Below are 18,734 nucleotides of genomic sequence, written 5' to 3'. Positions count from 1 at the left end.
GCCTCTTATTGAATTAACTAACTTTACAAATATTCAAATATTTGAAGATGCTGGGACTACTTTTGCATTTATAGATGTACTCTGATTTTCCCAATAATCATGAAAACTATTCCAGCTCAGTAGACCACAGGCATCAATCACTGGCCCTTGAAACAACCTCCCAAGTGTTTCTGTGAGACGATTATTATATTGCAGATGTTCACAAACACACAGATATTATAACCTGAAGCAGACAGTTCTCTCATATTACTCTAATGATTACTGAAACCCCTTTCAGGTTACCTGTTCAGCATAGTAGGGATGCCTGCGCTTCAAGCCTTTAGTGAACCCTGAAGAAACTTGAGAGTCTAAAGATTTTGAGCATCTCCACAACACTCTGAATCCACTGTTTATCTTATGGCCAGTTGCCCCACAGCTTTATTTTGCAGGTCGGAGCATCACCATAGCAAAGGGAGTTGTTAGATAAAAACACTGTTCCATGACTCAATATCAGAGATGATATTTTTGTCCCAATTTGGCTTCTTAATTAGTTGTGTGAAACAGAGCCTTAATTGTCTGCTGTACATGTTTCCTATTACTGTCCAAACAACTCCTGGACTAATCAAACCATCTTCTGCATCTCTCCCCAGCATGTTTCTGGGAGGTGATGAGAATTGGCCTGAGTTTCTACCTACTATCAGGACCAGGACTCTCAAGTCCATTCCTTTGACCAACCCATGTAGCTCATGTTCTTCTTTGGTAAACACTGCAGGATTCTGTTCCTTGGCAATGCCTTCTGGGCTACTATTTTCACTGTCATTCTGAAGTCGGCACTCTTCTTTGCATCTCTAGTCATAATATGCTCCTGGTCTTTGTTATATTGACCCTACAGTGGAAGACAGAGATGATAAAGTGTTCTTTCTAAGTGGTACCATTTTGGCCTCCAAGTATAACTTTTACTATGAAATAATTCCCCATTCTACTGAACAGTCAGTCCCCTCTATGAGGGAAGGCACCAAATATACTTTGTTCATTTTTTATCTCCATGACACTTCCTGATACATAGTAAGTGCTCAACAACATTTGCTCAATGAATGTTTCAGGTCCTTCAAGGACTGGTTGAATATTTACGACAACACTGCCTTTTAAAATAGACTTTCTGGTGGGCTTTGTCCAGACAAAATGGTATAGATTTGTCTATCCAAGTACAACTATAAACCCTGAAAATAACAAAAGAAGCAACCATAGAGGACTCTGAAAGGTGAAAAGGAAAAGGCAGACTGTCTAGGGACCCAAGAAGAAAGGACCATCACAGTGGCTGGGTATCTTATGATCCTCCCTACCCAGCAATAAATTCTGGACTCCAAAATCACTGCAGATGGGGACTGCAGGAATGAAATTAAAAGATGCTTGCTTTTTGCAAGAAAAGTTATGACCAACCTAGACAGCATATTAAAAAGCAGAGACATTACTGACAAAGGTCCATCTAGTCAAAGCTATCATTTTTCCAGTAGTCATGTATGGATGTGAGAGTTGGACTATAAAGAAAGCCGAGTGCCGAAGAATTGATGCTTTTGAATTGTGGTGTTGGAGAAGACTCTTGAAAGTCCCTTGGATAGCAAGGAGATCCAGCCACTCCATCCTTAAGGAAATCAGTCCTGAATATTCATTGGAAGGACTGATGCTGAAGCTGAAACTCCAATAGTTTGGCCAACTGATGTAACAATCTGACTCACTGGAAAAGACCCTGATGCTGGGAAAGATTGAAGGCAGGAGGAGAAGGGGATGACAGAGGATAAGATGGTTGGATGGCATCACTGACTCGATGGACATGAGTTTGAGCAAGTTCCAGGAGTTGGTGATGAACAGGGAAGCCTGGAGTGCTGCAGTCCAAGGGGTTGCAAAGAGTCAGACACGACTGAGTGACTGAACTGAACTGATCCAGCAATAAAAAGCAATTCATACTCCATGTCTCCTAAACCCCGATCTGATGGCAGAAGATGGCCCAGGTAGACTCATTCCTCCTCTAAGTCAAGTAAGAGTCCTGCCAATAACAGCAGGCAGGACAAGTGGCATTGGCAATGGGGACAGAATGGAAGCTCCTCTGAAAACAAGCGGCCCAGGGGAAAAACTTGTCATCGGTGTGGGCTGAAGACTTCCTTTTCGAACCCAGAGACCAGGTGGCTGGGACTGGGGAAGTGACTTTCATCCCCACAAGTGGCAACAGCAAGGATGAGTGGAAACCCTAGAGGCACCAGAGAAGCCAGGCAAACTAAAATAGAACAACAAAGGCTCAACATTACAGTGTCATTAAAACCACAGGCTACAAGTAGACCAGGTTCTGCATGCTAAACCTAAACAGGGTGACTGCTGCTAAAATAAAAAGATTTAAATAGGACCTGGAATTTCCTAACACAACAGCCCAAATGTCCAGGATGCAACAGAAAATCGCCTATAATACTAACAGCCACGAAAATCACCAGCTGAATGAGTAAAAAAAGGAATGATGCCAACACTGAGGTGCATCAGATATTGGAATTATCTGACATGGACTGTAGAGAGCAATCATAAAAATGCTTCAAAAAGCAATTATGATTTCCTTCGAAACAAATGAAAAGGCAGAAAACTGCAGCAAAGAAATACAAGGAAAAGAACCAAATGGAAAATAGAAAACTGAAATGCACAATAACCAAAATAAAAAAATCACTGGATGGGCTCATTTGTAAAGTGATGACAGAATAGAAGCAGTGAACTTGTTTAGTTGCTAAGTCATGTCTGATTCTTTGTGACCCCATGGACTGTAGCCTGCCAGGCTCCTCTGTCCATGGGATTTCCCAGGCAAGAATACTGGAGTGGGTTGCTGTTTCCTTCTCCAGGGGATCTTCCCAACCCAAGGATCAAACCCATGTCCCGAGGACTGGCAGGCAGAATCTTTACCACTTGAGCCACCAGTCTTCAAACCTCTTTTCCTCTTTAATAACAGAAGAAAAGCACCATTTCCTAGCCACCTGTGCACCTAGGATTGGCCAAATGCCCAGGTTCTAGCCAATGGGATGTGCCCAAAAATTATACAAGTACTTGACAAAGCTAAGCTTGTTTACTATAGCCATGCTATGGGTTAGGCGCTGTCCTATGAAGGTTACATGTATTAACTCACTTGTGCCTGGTACCATCAAGTCCATTTTCCAGATGGGGAAACTGAGGAACAGCAGGATAAGTAACTTGTTGCTACTGAGGGCACAGAGCTGGGAAATGGCAGCACTGGGATGAGAAGCCAGGCTGTCCAGCTGCAGAGCCTGCTCTGACCTGACCACCTGTTTCTATTAGTTCCACATAGCAACTTCTTAGATATCAACCACCCCAGACTCAGGTTTGAACTGGGGGAAGACTCGGTAAAAATGCAGAAGCCCTAACTTACCTCCGGATTTCTTTTTCTTTTTTTTTTTGGCTGTGCCGCATGGCATGTGGGAATCCTTGTTCCCCAAGCAGGGATTGAACCCACACCCCCTGCATTGGCAGCTCAGAGTCTCAACCACCGGACCTCCAGGAAGTCACTCACCTTCTGATTTCTGACCTTCTGATCCAGGATGCATCCTGAGAATCAGTGTGTTACCAAGTGGAGATGAGGCAGAGGGAAGTGGCATGGGTGAAGTCGAATGTCTCTGCATGTGTTTTTTTCCCTCCTTATCTGAGGCCATTTAACAAAAGCACATACATAATGGTAATAATCGTAGCCGACATTAAGTCAACGATTAGTAGGTGCTAGACATTTAAAACACTTTCTAAGTGCTTTACTTATGCCTCAGTCACTCATTTCATCTTAATAACCCTATCAAGCAGGCACTATTTTTGGTCATCAATCCAAAGGTGAACATTTGATGACACTGAAATCTCAAAAACTAAGATGGCTCACAGCCAGGCTGTGGCCACAGCTCAGCTGTCTTTTTGTTGCCTTCCAGTGGGATCAAGAAGGTTCTGGGATCAGTCTTAGCTCCGATGGAATACAGCACTGTCCCCACCTTATAGATGAGGAAACAGGCACAGAGAAAGTCACTTGCCAGAAGTCACATAGCCAGGGAATAGCTGACGCTGAATTTGAATCTAGGCCATCTGGTTTGAAGGAGCAGATGTTCCTCCTTCCACCACTTACCACATGATCCAGGAGACCAGCAGCAGGGTGCATCACTGAAGGAGCTGAAGAAGCAGATGGGCAGTGCTCTCTCGGGACCCAGCTTCCATAGGGCCACACCAAAGATGATGGCAAACACCACCAGGCCCAGGATGTTCATGCCCTCGACCTCACCTCCCACAGGCACCTTTGGGCAAGAACAGACGGAAACAGGAAGGGACAGATAAACAAAATTCACTGAACCTGAATGACAGACAAAAAACAGGCTGAAAGGAATATTCTGTTCCTGACGATCAGCAAGAACATCTCTTTTGCTATGTGGTCAACTGTTTTCTCTGCTTGATGCATTAATCTCAACCTTCATTCTGTATAGATGTTGAGGGGATTTTGTCTCCCTTTTTTTACTAATTTCATTATCACAAGGACCTAGCTGTTAAGGTGCAAAGTTTTCTCCAAGGGCTCCTGAGTCTGTAAACAATAAAGGAAATTCCGTGACCTGCTTTGAGGTTTACATGGGTAAATTAATAAGCAATGTCACTTTCTGCATCCTTGCATCTCCTGTCCATCAGATATTTCTTATAGTTCCTCATATAAGATAGCATTGGGCTGCCCTACATGGATTATAAAGCACAGGCTACTAACTGGAATCTATGACAATTCTTTAAACTAAGTAAATGTTTAATGTAAATAAACTTTTATTGGGGGCTTCTCCAGTGGCTCAGATGGTAAAGGACCCGCCTGCAATGTGGGAGACCTGGGTTCGATCTCTGGGTTGGGAAGATCCTCTGGAGGAGGGCATGACAACCGACTCCAGTATTTTTGCTTGGTGAATCTGCAGTTATTCATTATACAAAGTGAATCTTAACTTGCATCTATGATGATCTTTAGTTTTCTTTGCTACCACTATGAAAAATAGAAATATCCCACTTCAGGTATTTTGGACCTGTTCACAATCATGTTTGCTGCTTCAATTTAAATGTTCTACTTTGGGACCACTATTCTAAAGCTTTACTTTAGCTATTTCAGTGGCTTTGCAACTTTATGCGGTCAAGGCTTAAGATGGAAGTCTGTTGCTAACTAATTAGTTCTCGCTAATTACTCGCATATTCTAATTGCCCTAGCTATCTATGTCTGAACCCACCATAATCTCTGGGACCTGATTTCTTGGCACTTCTCTTACTGTCAGATTTGGCTTCCGTCTGTTCTGAAGCACGCCTGTTAAACCCTCTCCTTTCTGTCTCTCTTCAGACCGTGAGCAAAACATGGAAACACAGACTCGAATCAAAAATTACATAAGACGACTCTTGCCACTTCCTTCTCCAAAACTCAAGGTAAGCTCATCATGGGTATTCATATACCCACAATTCAACAAGAGCTACAGTGTTCTAGGCAAGGGGTTGGTCTGTTGAGGAAAGCAACCATACTTTCCAACCATTTTTCCAGTTAAGTCTGACTTTCCATCTTATATGCTGGGTTTTGTGTTCATAATACTTGTCATATTCTTTTTCCTGAGTCTAAATCTTAGCTTAAGGACCTACTATTCTGTGTGTCCATGAGCACACTATTTAATACCAACTCCTGCCCCCACCAAGTGTCAGTTTATCCATTTATACAGAAAGAATTATTTTAGTACCTAGAAAAATTGATTCTGTGGTAAGGATCAACTATGATCAGGGATCACCTAGAATACAGTAAAGACATGATAAATGTTGGCTGTTGTGACTCTTCTTATTTCTACTACTGATATAAGTTCTTCCTATCTCCTTTATTTACTAAATTATAAATGTTGTGAGGGTGGGACAGTCTTTTTCCTCTCTGTATACCACTTTAGGAGGCTTCATCTGAAGCTGAGCGACTCCACCATTAATGTCACCATTGCCACAGACTGTGTCATACTATTCTATCCAGAACTCTCTGCCACATGGCAGCAAAAAAAAAAAAAAAAAAAAAAGGCAGAACTCTCTGCTACACAGTCACAATACATACTCATACATATTCTAAATATGTCTCAATACAATTGTATTAATACCCATACCTGACTTGAAACTGCCTTCTAAAAGCATGGCTGGAGCTACTGCTTGTCTTTGTTCCTACTCTCCAGGCTCGACATTTGAAGCAGTGATTCCAGGTAAGTGGGTCATTCCAAGGTCTGTATGGTGAGAAGTATTAGGAAGCTTGATTGGTTGTTGACCTAAGCCCTAGTTTTCAATCTAGCTTTTTAATCTCCATCTGTCTTGCTTCTCTGTATATATCTTAAGTGGTTCAGTACTGGGAAAGTAGAATGGAGTATTATTCAATACTTCATCAAGTCAGCAGAAACTAGTAACAAACCAAGGCACAGTAAGGGGAGAAGAAAAACTGGTGTACAATAAGATATTCAAAAAGAGAGACTGAAATAAGGAAAGCAAAATAAAAAGGATATATTACTAAAATAACTACTAGTGTGCCTTAAGAATGGTGCTCACAATTGCTTTTGATGCTATTCCTGACAGTCAACTGAGGAAGAGATTAGGTAAACATGAAAGTCTAGAATGCTGGTCTCTTTCCTCTTGATTATGCTGTCTTTATTTACAGGTTGAAAAATCTCTAGTTGACCATTTATAACATAGAAATGTAATCATAGATACAGATACTGGTCACTAAGGAACTCTGTCATGAAGAGAAAAAGATTAACTGATGACTTTAATATCCACTCACTAAAAGAGATTATGTATTTAATGCCTTTTGGTTCTCTTGAAGATGCCCCAGGAATTATGATTCAGGGGAATCTGATTTGAGGTGTAAGAATTTAAACTTCTATTAAGCTCTCTGGGTGGTTTTGGTATAGGTGATCTGTAAGAAACATTGAGGAACCTCAGAATCCTCCTCTCTAAAGGGAAACTATTGTGCTTATTTCATAGATTTCTTATGAGATGAAAATGAGATAATGTCTGTGAGTGCTTAGAACAGGGTCTGGCACTTAGGATTCATACATGTTAATTCTTTACCCACACCCTGTCTTTTCAGTTTTAGAAGTTATTTTCCACCCTACAAAAAAGTGGTGAATTACAATATAATTTATCCCTATTCACTTTACAATAAATACATTCTGGTTTTCAGCTAGATTTACTTCTGAATAGCTTTACTGACTGCTTAACATTAGTTTATCACCTGCTTCAGGTTAACATCCATTATTATATTGCGTTTCTAATAAATGGGAATCAAGATGGCTATCACAATATTTTAATTCTGTTGAATAATTTGAGCTAACTTGTTCATGCTTATCCTCTTTGGATACCCTTTTATTTATTTACTTTTGGCTGTGCTGAGTCTTCATTGCTGCGTGGGCTATTCTCTTGTGGCGAGTGCGGGCTACTCTCTGCTTCTGGTGCGCAAGCTTCTCACTGCGGCGGCTTCTCCTGCTGCAGAGCACAGGCTCCAGGGTGCAGGGGCTTCAGTAGCTGTGGACGGGGCCTCAGCGCTCTAGAACACAGGCTTGGCAGTTGTGGTTCATGGGCTCAGTCGCTCTGCGTCATGTGGGATCCCCCCAGAGCAGTGACCAAACCTGTGGCTCCTGCTCGGGCAGGTGGTTTCTCTACCACTGAGGGATGCCCCCACGATTATCTTAAATAAAGAAGGGAATTAAAGCTCCCATGCTTATCTTAAATACCAAGTGCAATTTGTACTTTAACACTAGCTTTCTAGCTTGATCTGTAGCGCTGAAAGCACAGCAATTTCAGTTACTAAGGTAAGACTAAAGGAGAAAATGACCCAGGGCAGATCTCAATTTGGAATTCTTCATGCATCAACTCTATATTTTAAAAAGTCAAGTGTTTAATATAATCTATGCTAAAGTTAAATAACAAGACAAGCTGTGTGCAAATCTGCAAAGTTTTGAGGCATCCTTTTTTCCCTTTTTTGACATTTCAAAATATGTTGCAACATAAATCCAATGTCTTTTTTATCTCAATAATTCTATTTTTAAGGCCAGTCCCTGACCCCTCTGAGAATTTTTATTGGGGAAAAATCTAAATGAAAATGGGCTCTAAAAATGAGTAGATACAGCTTCATGGCTATCACTACCTACAAGTCTGAAGGGCACTTCCAGTTTAAAAAAAGAAAACCATTATAAAAATTATTTGAAATATATTGTCTCATATGTTGTGCTTCTGACGAAACTAAAAGCAGATGATGCCAGGCACTCCTTTTCTGTGTTAAATGATGATTACACAACAGAGCCTTGAACTATACTGCCTGAGTACCTCTTACGATTTACATTTAGAAGTTCTGAGTAATATTATTGAAGAGAGATGGAAGTACTTGAATTTATTTTTATATGCATGTCATTCATTAACCTTTTCATTCAGTGGCTAGTGAATCAATCATAATTTTATGTAAAAAAAGATGGGTATGTTTTGAAGATTAACAAAAGGGCCTCCACCTATGTTGCCCACATACCACCCCCTATTGCCCCGCCCCCCTGCAAGCAACTCAGAACAAATGTGTCTATCCTGGAAATTCTTGTCCTGTTGCCCACACTGGCCACCCCACTGGCAGAGATGACCATCACCGTCACCTTCCAGGTGTGTGCCCAGCTCGGGGGCCCAGAAGTTGCAAAGTCCAAACAGCTTGCAACCAAGTAAATGACTTAACCCAACCGCCCACCCTGCAGTAGCCAACACTCACCATCCCCACCCACCAAGCCTCTATTCTATTTTGATACGTTTACCTTCTATTTTTCTCAAATAAAGTTAGAAGCAATTGCCCCCTGCCTCCCTAAATAACTAAAATTGCCTATCTTTGCTTCCTAGTTAGTAAGCAAAGGTAGGAGAAGTTGTGTGAGAAGCCACATAAAAAGAATTCTTGCCTGTGATTACATATGCACACGGAGCATGTGGGCTGCAGTAGTTGTCGCATGTGGGCTTAGTTGCTTCACAGCTTGTGACATGTTCCTGGACTAGGGATTGAAACTGTGTCCCCTGCATTGGCAGGTGGATTCTTTACCACTGAGCCACAGGAAAGCCCCTCAAGACTAATTTTTAATTAGCCAAAGCTTTTCAAACTCTTTATGTTTTACTGTATGAGGTAAACATGTAGTGGCCTTTTTAATACTGCAAGACCCTGGATTTTGGACCTTCTGTGGCTAGTATTAATAAATCCTTTCCTGTCTCAAAGACTTGGGAGAATTGGGTGAAACTGGTTCAAGTATTCATCTATTGGATCTAATCCACAACTGTTTTTTTGTGTACCAACTCTAAAGAATAAAGCAAACACAGCTGTCCTTATGGGGCTATATTATTATCTTGTAATACACAAAAATGATGCTACTGATGCACATCATTAAATCTTGGATCTTAGTCTTGCAGAAGTAAAGAAATGGGGATGATGTTGTTGTTAAGTCACCAAGTCATGGCCGACTCTCTGTGACCCTGTGGACTGCAGCATGCCAGGCTTCCCTCTCCTTTGCTACTTCCCAGAGTTTGCTCAAAAAGGAGGATAGATTTTCTATTAATCTGTACTTTTCTATTTTCATTGTGCCCTTAAGCAATAGCAGGGCAGGATTAGGACTGTGCACTGTCCTTGGCATCCAACATGGATGCTCCAATCCAATGGTTTCCAAGTGGAAGGAGCACAGAAGACAATCCAATGAGAAATGGAAAATACAAAATCAAATTTTGATTTTTACCTCATTATCTTAAATTTCTACTTTGTACATGTTTTACAATGTACACAATATAATTTTATGGTCTGAACATAAAGTTTTGGATTGAATCAGCAATAAGTATACAGAAACCTATGCAAACAAAGTCAATTATTAACTCAAAGAAATAAAAATGCAGTACAGAGTAAGAATAACATGTCACTTATGTAACATTGTTATATAATCTTAACTATATTAACATTCTTAATCATAGTCAATAATGTAAACACTGAATTACACATGCTGGGAAAAGGGGAGCAGAAAGTATACTGGTTTTAGTATACAAGTATGCATGCATGCTATAAATACATATATATACTGGAGGAGATATATGCTCACTGATGAGGTAAAACATACAAGTTTTATACCATGTGATAGTGATAGTCAGTCGTGTCCGGACTCTTTCCGACCCCGTGGATTTTAGCCTACCAGGCTCTTCCATCCATGGGATTTTCCAGGCAAGAATACTGGAGTGGGTTGCTATTTCCTTCTCCAGGGATTGAACCTGGGTCTCCCACATTGTAGGCAGACGTTTTACCATCATAGCTCTAATAATTTAAAATTCAATTAAAATGAAAAATTTAAAATTGAACTATAATGATTCTTTTAGAAGTTGGAGCTAGATGAGGAAGTTCAATTTTAAAAAGTTGGGGTCTACAGTTCTGTGTACGACTATGATATATACTATTGGCAAGGCTGTTGGTTGCATATAGAAAGATACTATAATAATAAGCAATCTTTCAACCAAGCATTCCTTTTCTCCTGGTTGGCTTACTTGACCAGACTACCATTCAAAGGAGGCTTTACTAGTTATTTCTAGCCAACTGCCTTAAAGCTCTGAGTTAGGCAGACTCTTCCAGAGCCAAGAAATTTAGGCATTAACAATTAAAAAAATGATAATTTTATTTATTTCTTTTTGGCTGTGCTGGGTCTTTGTTGCTGTGGGCTTTTCTCTAGTTGCAGCGAGTGGGGGCTCTCTTCAGTGGTGGTGCACTGGCTTCTCACTGAGGTGGCTTCTCTTGTTGCAGAGCATGGGCTCTAGGGCGCGTGGGCTTCGGAAGTTGTGGCATGTGGGTTCAGTAGTTGCAGCTCCTGGATTCTAGAGCACAGGCTCAATAGTTCTCACACATGGGCTTAACCTGCTTTGTGGCATGTGGGATCTTCCTGGACCAGGTTTTGAACCTGTGTCTCTTACATTGGCAGGTGGATTCTTTACCACTGAGCCACCAGGGAAGCCCGGTATTAACAATTTTTAAGTGATATCTGATTTCTCTAACTTTTCAGAAATTTATCCAATTTTTATATAACTCATGAGATTTTATAAATCCTAATGATTAAGAGAACATTAGAGGGACTTCCCTGGTGGTCCAGTGGTTAAGAATCCATCTGCCAATGCAGGGGATATGCATTTGATCCCTGATCTGGGAAGATCCCACATTCTGCTGGGCACCTAAGCCTGTGCTTCGCAACAAGAGAAGCCACCACAATAAGAAGTCCACCCACCACAACTAGAGAATAGCTCTCTTTCTCTGCAACTAGAGAAAGCCCATGCACAGCAATGAAGACCCAGCACAGCCAAAACTAAATAAATGAGAAGAACGAAAAACCTACATATAAACAGAGAGAACTTTAGAAATATGAAGATATTCAAACACATCATATTAGAGAGACTAATAAGATGAACATGCCTATACCAAGATTCAATAGTTAAGGTTTTATTACATTTGCTTCATTAGTCCATTCTTTCTCATTTTCTGGAGATATTTTTTAACAAATGAGTTTTCAAGAAGCAGAAAGATTTTAAATAGTGGTTTTCATAGAAATAGCATTGGTTTTCATAGAAGCAGCATTTGTTTTCATAGAAGCAGGATTAATACCTTGTCATTCTTCACTGTTTACACTAAAAGTTTTTCAAAAAAGTAACACATTCACATGGTTCACATACCAAAACTATTAAACAGGCATATATCATCTTGCTCCCACCCCTAGCCTATACACACTGACCTATTCATCCCCAATAGGCAAATGTTTGATTTCCCAAGTATCTTCCCAGTGTTTCTATATCCAAGTAACAACAAATATAAGCAGTATACTCATATTATCACCTCTATTTCTCACACAAAAGGCAGTATATGTGGAATCTGGCATGTGACTTTTCATATTTAATAATGTATTCTGGAGTCCTTTCCATGCAAGTGCACAGAGAAATTTTCCATCCATTGTATCAACGTACCATTGCTTTTTATTTCTTTGACCTCCGTCGATGGATCCAGGTTATTTCTATTCTATTTGCTATGATAAGAATGTTCAACCCAGGTATATACATAATTTGCCATGTGGGCATTTGTATGTGTAGGATAATTTTCCAAAAGAGGGATTGCTAGGTCATAGGCTACACTTATAATTTCAAAAGATGTCACAAAATTGCCCTTACTAAACGTCATACCCCTTTTGCATTCCCTCAGTAGGGTATGAAGGTAGTGATTTACTCAGTCTTGCCAACACTCAGTGCTGTCAAACTAGGATTTTTGCTAGTTCTATTGGCAAGTACAAGTTGGTTATAACTTTTGTGAAGGCTAAGCTTCCTGTCCATTTTCATTTTTCTCTTTTGTATATGAGAGAGAGAGTTCAATAGATACCTTACCTTACAATTTGGGTGACAGTGCTTGCTTTATAAACTTTTAATTTTGAAAAGAAGATAAATTATGTTTGTGACAGGCATATAGCAGTCTAAAACAAGCTTTCATGACTGAAGTTATTTCTCTTACCATAATATGGAGGAAAAAAATCCTATGTGGATCTAGTCAGTACCTGCAGAAAGCTATCAGTTAAGAAGCAAAATCATCCAGCTCTAACAACGATACCTTATGGGCTGAACTGCATCCCTTCCAAAAATTGCTTAAGTCCTAACCCCCAATACCGTGAATGTGACTTTATTTGGAAATAGGGTCTTTGCAGATGATCAAATGAAGATGAAGTAATTAGAGAAGGCTCCAGCAAACAAATACAATATTTACTCTTTTTTTAAAATCTAATCTTTCATTATTCTTAAACTCTATTTTAGAAATTGTTTTTGAGCAGGAGAATAAAGACATATAGAGCCTAGTTTTTCAAATGATAACACTCAATACTTCTAATGCATAAGTAAAAATGTCATACTGTTTGGGATTTATTTTCATATACTACAGTCACTAAAAAGGGGAAAGTGAGATGTAACACACTGCATTCTATATTTTCTCAGTGTCTTGTTAATTACTGCTTGAAAATATATTCAGAATGCATCCTCATGCATTAATTAAAAAATGACATTTCTTTCACATCATGTCAGGCAATGTTGTAGGCATTGAGGATAAAAAAACAAAACAAAACTTGTAAAACAAAACAAAACTTGTGCTCCTTGGGAGTAATTATCAGATATAATTTTTAAAGTAAAGCAAATTAGGTTTCCCTGGTGGCTCAGACAGTGAAGAATCTACCTGCAATGCAGGATAACAAGCTCAGGTTCAGTCTCTGGGTCTGGAAGATCCCCTGCTGATGGAATGGCTACCTATACCAGTATTCTTCTCTGGAGAATTTCATGGAAAGAGGAGCCTGGTGGGCTACAGTAAATGAGGTAGCAAAGAGTCAGACATGACTGAGAGACCTTCTCTCACTCACTTACAAATTATCACCACAGCCCCAGGTAGAAAAAAACGCTTTTAATAATTGCCATGAGCCATGCCCAAATGATAAATTCATTTGCTTTTAACTTTTTCTTGTGGCTTTTCATCCACTTCTAATCATGCTAAGATATTCTTTACTAAGTGCTTAGTCTATCAAACATCATTATCTCCCCTTCCTGTCACCTGATATGAAATAATACATTAAGCATTACAATGTCTCATTTTTCATTTTTGTAACTGTGGCATGGAGCCGTTGTAATAATTAGTTAAAAATAAAAAAGAAAGATGACTTTGTGACTGTTTGGAATACTAAGTCTAGGTTATATTTTAACATTTTAATTTTTGTTTTCTGATTACAAGTCTTCTCAGTAGTTTAAACAGATATTACATAAGTATACTTAAAGTCTTACAAAGCATCTGAAAGAGTATTGGCGGGGAGGAAACCCAGAACTGATAGTAGGTTCCCCCAAACTTCTGACACTACTATGCTCACTAGATTCTGAGATATGTTACATTACTCATTGCTCTGAACTGCCATTAGGAATTCATTATCTCCTACTATCTTCAGAGGGTTTGTTGGTTAAGGAGCAGACACCTGGGCTGAGGATACTATTTGGTACCGTCCTCCATTTCGCTGCTGTCTCCCTCCAGGTGCAGCCAAGGGACCTTAAGTGTCCTGGTAGGTTTAAGTGTATCATTTGTAAGCTCTATTCATAAATAAAAACTTACCATAATGCTTCTAAATCAAAGCATATCATATATTTCAGGTAGTGATATATAATTAATTGCTGTTTTTATTTCCAGTGATCAATGTCTGCATCATTTTCCACTAAATTATCTTTGAAATCATACTGTAAAGTATGCAGCATTGTAGCAAATCAATTGCAATGGATTGATACAATGGTTAAAACTAAAGAATTGTATCTAAAAGAATCCTCAGTATTGCTCCATAAGTAATGTGAACTACTTTATGAACTTCCCAATGAAAAGGCAACTTTAAAGTCAGTCAAGTTGTACACATGCTCAGTGGACAATTAGGCAGCCATTTAGGGAATGTTTGGAAGGTGGTTGACCTGGAAAATTCTTAGGGAGTCAAATGGGATTTTGCTTCTGATTAGTTTGTCTGCACTTATCTCAACTCCAGGCTAGAAGTGATTTTTCTAGACTGTGGCTATCTCTGACAGATGAACTGGCTTCCTAATCTTAATCCAGGAGCTGGAAGGGAAAATATGATCAACGTTATATAGGAATGATTTCAAGGCTTGCCCTTTCGTTACAGGTTATCCAGCTAACTGGCCTTTACTGGTCATGTTTAAATTTTTCGACTTTAATTATATATACACATCTAGTTTTTAGTTGGCTGAAATATTTAATCCTTTTAATCAGTTCCACCAAATAGTCTATATTTGATCCTATCCATTCACAAATCACAAGGCTGTAATTTTTGTAGCTGGTCAGATAACGACTGATCAGGACTTCGCATCTGGTTCTGAGAAAATAGAAACTTTGACAAGAAATAACTATGAAGTCGTTAGGTAGAAAATAACAGGGGCGAAGGAAGCGTTAGTTTGGAAGGAAATACCATAGATACACACAGCACAATATTTTTGGCCACAGATCTTTGGGCATTGTGTGAGACAACGTCTGTATTTAATTTGAGGTTCAGTATTTTGTTGTTTAGGAAATACAATGTAGAGCTAATATTAGGTTCCGCCAAACTTCTGACACTACGACGCTCACTAGATTCTGGGATACGTTACTCACTGCTCTGAACTGCCGTTAGGAATTCATTATCTCCCAGTACCTCCAGAGGGTTTGTTGATTCGACACGGGCTGAGGATACTATTTGGTACCTTCTTACAGTTTCGCTGCTGCCTCCCTCCAGGCGCAGCCCAGGGACCGCCGGCTGAGGGTCCTCCAGGAGCCCGTGCAGCGCGCAGCGGGACGCGAGTGACAGGCCCCGACGCTCGCAACCTCCACGCGAAGAGCCGGCGGCAGAGACCGTGCGCGCCCACAGTCCGCGCGGGGACGCGCCTTTCGGTTGGGGCGGGCAGCGCGCGTCCTCGAGAGACCCCGGGGAAAGCTCCGCCGCCGCCGCGCGCGCCCGGCAGGCCCAAGAATGAATGGAAAGTTCAATCTCGCGCGCTCCGCGCGGACAGCCAATAGTGCGGCCCGGAGCGGCGGCGGGCAGGTGTGCGCGTGCCGCCGCCTGACGCAGGGCTCCAGTCGAGCAGTCTGGTGTCGCCGCCGCCGCCGCGCCCCGCGGCCCCCCCACCCCGGCCCGGCCCCCTCCTCCCCGCCGGGCTGTGGCGGCCGAGCGGCGGCGACAGCGGATTCCAGTCCGGCAGCCGAGCGCCGCCCTCGCTCCCCGGCCCCTCCGCGCCGCGTCCCCTCGCCGGCTCACAATGTGCTGAGCGGCCCGGCCCCGCCGCGCGCATCCCGGGTGTCCGGCCGCCGCGCTCCCTCAGGAAGTGACAGAGTCCAGGCCCCTTCCTCCGCCCCGTCCCCGGACTGAACGCCACACACGTACTCACACCCTCTCCCCCGCTCTACCCGAGCGAGCAACGCGACCATGAGGCCCCGGAGGTAAGCAGCGCGCCCCGCGGCCGGGCGAGTGTTCGAGGGGCTGGGTGTGCGCGCGGGTGCCGACGGCGCTCGTGGCCCCGGGTCTGGCACGTGAGCAACGTCGAGGGGAGCTTGGTGCGGCGCAGCCGGGAGAAGGGAGGAGGCGTGAGCGCCAGGGAGGGGGAAGAACGGGGCCAGGTGGGGAAGTAACAGGTCTCGCAGCAACTTGCTGTTTGGGAGCCGGAGCTGTGTCCTGCCTTCGCCGGCCCTGATTTATTGCCCCCGTGTTCCCACCGAGATGCGGGCAGGCGATGTACTTCCGGGTTCACACCTTTCTCTCCCAGCTCCGAGCCGCTGGATCGGCGCTGTGTGCCGGCGCGGCATTGCCTCCGCGGCAGCCAGGTCTCACCGTAGCCGTTTGCCGCCCGGCCGCTGGAGCTGGCGGGCCGGGTCGGGAGGGGGCGCGGGCCACTCGGGTGCGATGGTGCGGCGCGGGCTGGAGTCCTGGTGGCCGGTTCGGGCGCCTCGGGCCCGCGGGGCTGCGCCGCCAGGGGGCGTCCGCTCCTGCCCTTCGCGCACTCCGCTGCGGAGCTGCTTTGTAGCCGCAGGCGTCGGGGATCCTTTTTGCTTCGGGATTGGTAATGTAAATTCATGAATTAAAATTAAGGATTTGAGGAGAACAGAGAAAAACGCACTTGGATCTAGGTTGCTTTTGAAAAGGAAAAAAGCCAAAGAAGAATCGATACATTCGCAAGAGCAGTAACTGACTACTGACTGGAACACTGAATGCGGGTGCCTTACGAGGATTTGTACTCCCAAAACTTTTTTTTTTAAACTACACGTTGGTAAATATTGAGTGTTTTCGAGTAACATCTTGCAGTATGTATTTAGTGCCCTCATTGCGGAAATTTTTTAAATGTAAGTAATAGTCCGCCATTTTGAATTGTTTCATGTAACACAGACTGAAATCTTAGGTTCCTGTGTTTCCTTGAGTTCCTTTCTGATCTCTCTGTGGATTTGTTTTCATCCACAGGATATTAACATTATCAAGTATTATTACTGCTCATAGAACTAAATTCTCCATTGAGGATTTTTATCCCTATAGCTGTTAACGCAAGGGAAAATAGACTCGTGTTTTATTGCAGTTTTTAATTTCTTGGTCAAAATATTGTGGAAGTTAAAATTACACATGACAACTGATGTTAGAATGAATTTAAAACATTTAACACCATCCTTAGAAAAGTATGACAAAATGATTTTTACTCGGATTAAAAAAATCCTTTCTTTTTTTGTTCAGATTGTTAGCGTATTTAGTTAGGTGATAATGCAGTAACGCTTTTTAAAATGCATCTGATGGTAAAGGATATTTTTAAGTCCAACAATAACTTATGAAACATTACAGTTTAATTTTTTAAGGACTTCGAGGAAACTTCAAAAATTTAAATTGAACTACTGGAAATGTATGCCAGTTTGTGTGATTTTCAAAATACAAATTTAATTATTATGGAATTTATGCCATTAGTTTTTTTTCTGTTATGGGTTTGCACTAATGTAAGAGAGAAGTCATATTATAAATTAACAATAGGTAATACTGTTCCATATAGATTAGTGATTAAATATATTCTTGTTCATTTGGGGGACAGTTCTTGCTTCCCATTATTCTTTCTCTCTGAATGTCTGAAATAGGGCAATCCAGTGTGCCCAAATTTCCTAAAGAGCTTTAAGAATTAAATTGACATAGGCCTCTTTCTAGTACTTGCTGGGGAGGGGAAGGTACTAAAAATGAATAAAATGCTTTACTTGACTTTTCCATTTCACAAATAGGATCAGCTAATCATTGCTTGATCTTAAAATATCGAGAGAATTCAAGGATAGAATTATTTCGTAGTTCATGTTGGTTACTAGAACTGTTTATTGATGCTCCTCAGTAGATCTGGAACCAAATAATTAAGCGATCAAGTCCCATTAATCCTTGTCAAATTGTAGAGTGTCTTATTATATGTCTGTGCCAGATTTCTTTCAGAAACAATGAAAAATTTGTGAAGTTAATCAGGATTTAGATTAAAAATTGTATTAATGGGGGTAAATGAAGTGAACTATACTTTTGTGTAAGCGAAATAGATTAAGTTTTAGTATGGTAGTATTCAAAATTAATCTTCAGAATGACTTAAAGTGTGTTGTACATGTAAATTAAAAAAACAAACACTAGAATTTTAATAAATAAAGTGGATATAAGCATTTTTTTTCCTGTTTACTCTGAACAAAGAGATTAAGCAGATTTTACCTAGTAGTTTGATAATGTTTGGTATCTAATCATGTAACTTTTTTGTATTTATAACACACTGCTATCATAATTTACAAATCATAATTAAGAGAAAAATATGTTATTAAATAAACCTTGTATGCATGTTTTCAGGTAACGGTCTTCATGACAGTCTTCAGGTATAGAGTTGATGTTTCTTTAAACAAAATGCTATTCAAAACTGCCAATTTTGGGGACCTTATTAGGAAGCGCAAGTGAGGAAATGATCTGTTAACATTTATCTTAATCCATAGTGGAACTGATGGGAGAAAAAGGAAAATGGAGATTTAGAGATGAATCAGTTCAGAAGTAATTAAGCTATTGATTATGAAAAGGACTATACAAAATTTTGGTCAACTAAAGCGTTTTCTTATTTGTTAATTTTTAATAGAATATTATTTTCTTTTAAAAATCTGT

General features: G+C 41.1%; 1 protein-coding gene across 2 annotated transcripts in view; it reads left to right on the top strand.

Moving 5' to 3' along the window:
* Nucleotides 1–15,603: 15,603 nt before the first annotated feature.
* The window catches only part of LIN28B (lin-28 homolog B), a 134,441-nt gene continuing 131,310 nt past the window's right edge, over nt 15,604–18,734 (top strand). For both annotated transcript variants that reach the window (XM_069598261.1, XM_069598259.1), the window contains exon 1: nt 15,604–16,036. The gene's annotated coding sequence lies outside the window, so the exon portion shown is untranslated. The remainder of the gene's footprint in view (nt 16,037–18,734) is intronic.

This window comes from Ovis canadensis, chromosome 8 (assembly GCF_042477335.2).
Source record: "Ovis canadensis isolate MfBH-ARS-UI-01 breed Bighorn chromosome 8, ARS-UI_OviCan_v2, whole genome shotgun sequence".
Classification (NCBI taxonomy): domain Eukaryota; kingdom Metazoa; phylum Chordata; class Mammalia; order Artiodactyla; family Bovidae; genus Ovis; species Ovis canadensis.
This window is presented reverse-complemented; position numbering and strand designations above follow the sequence as displayed.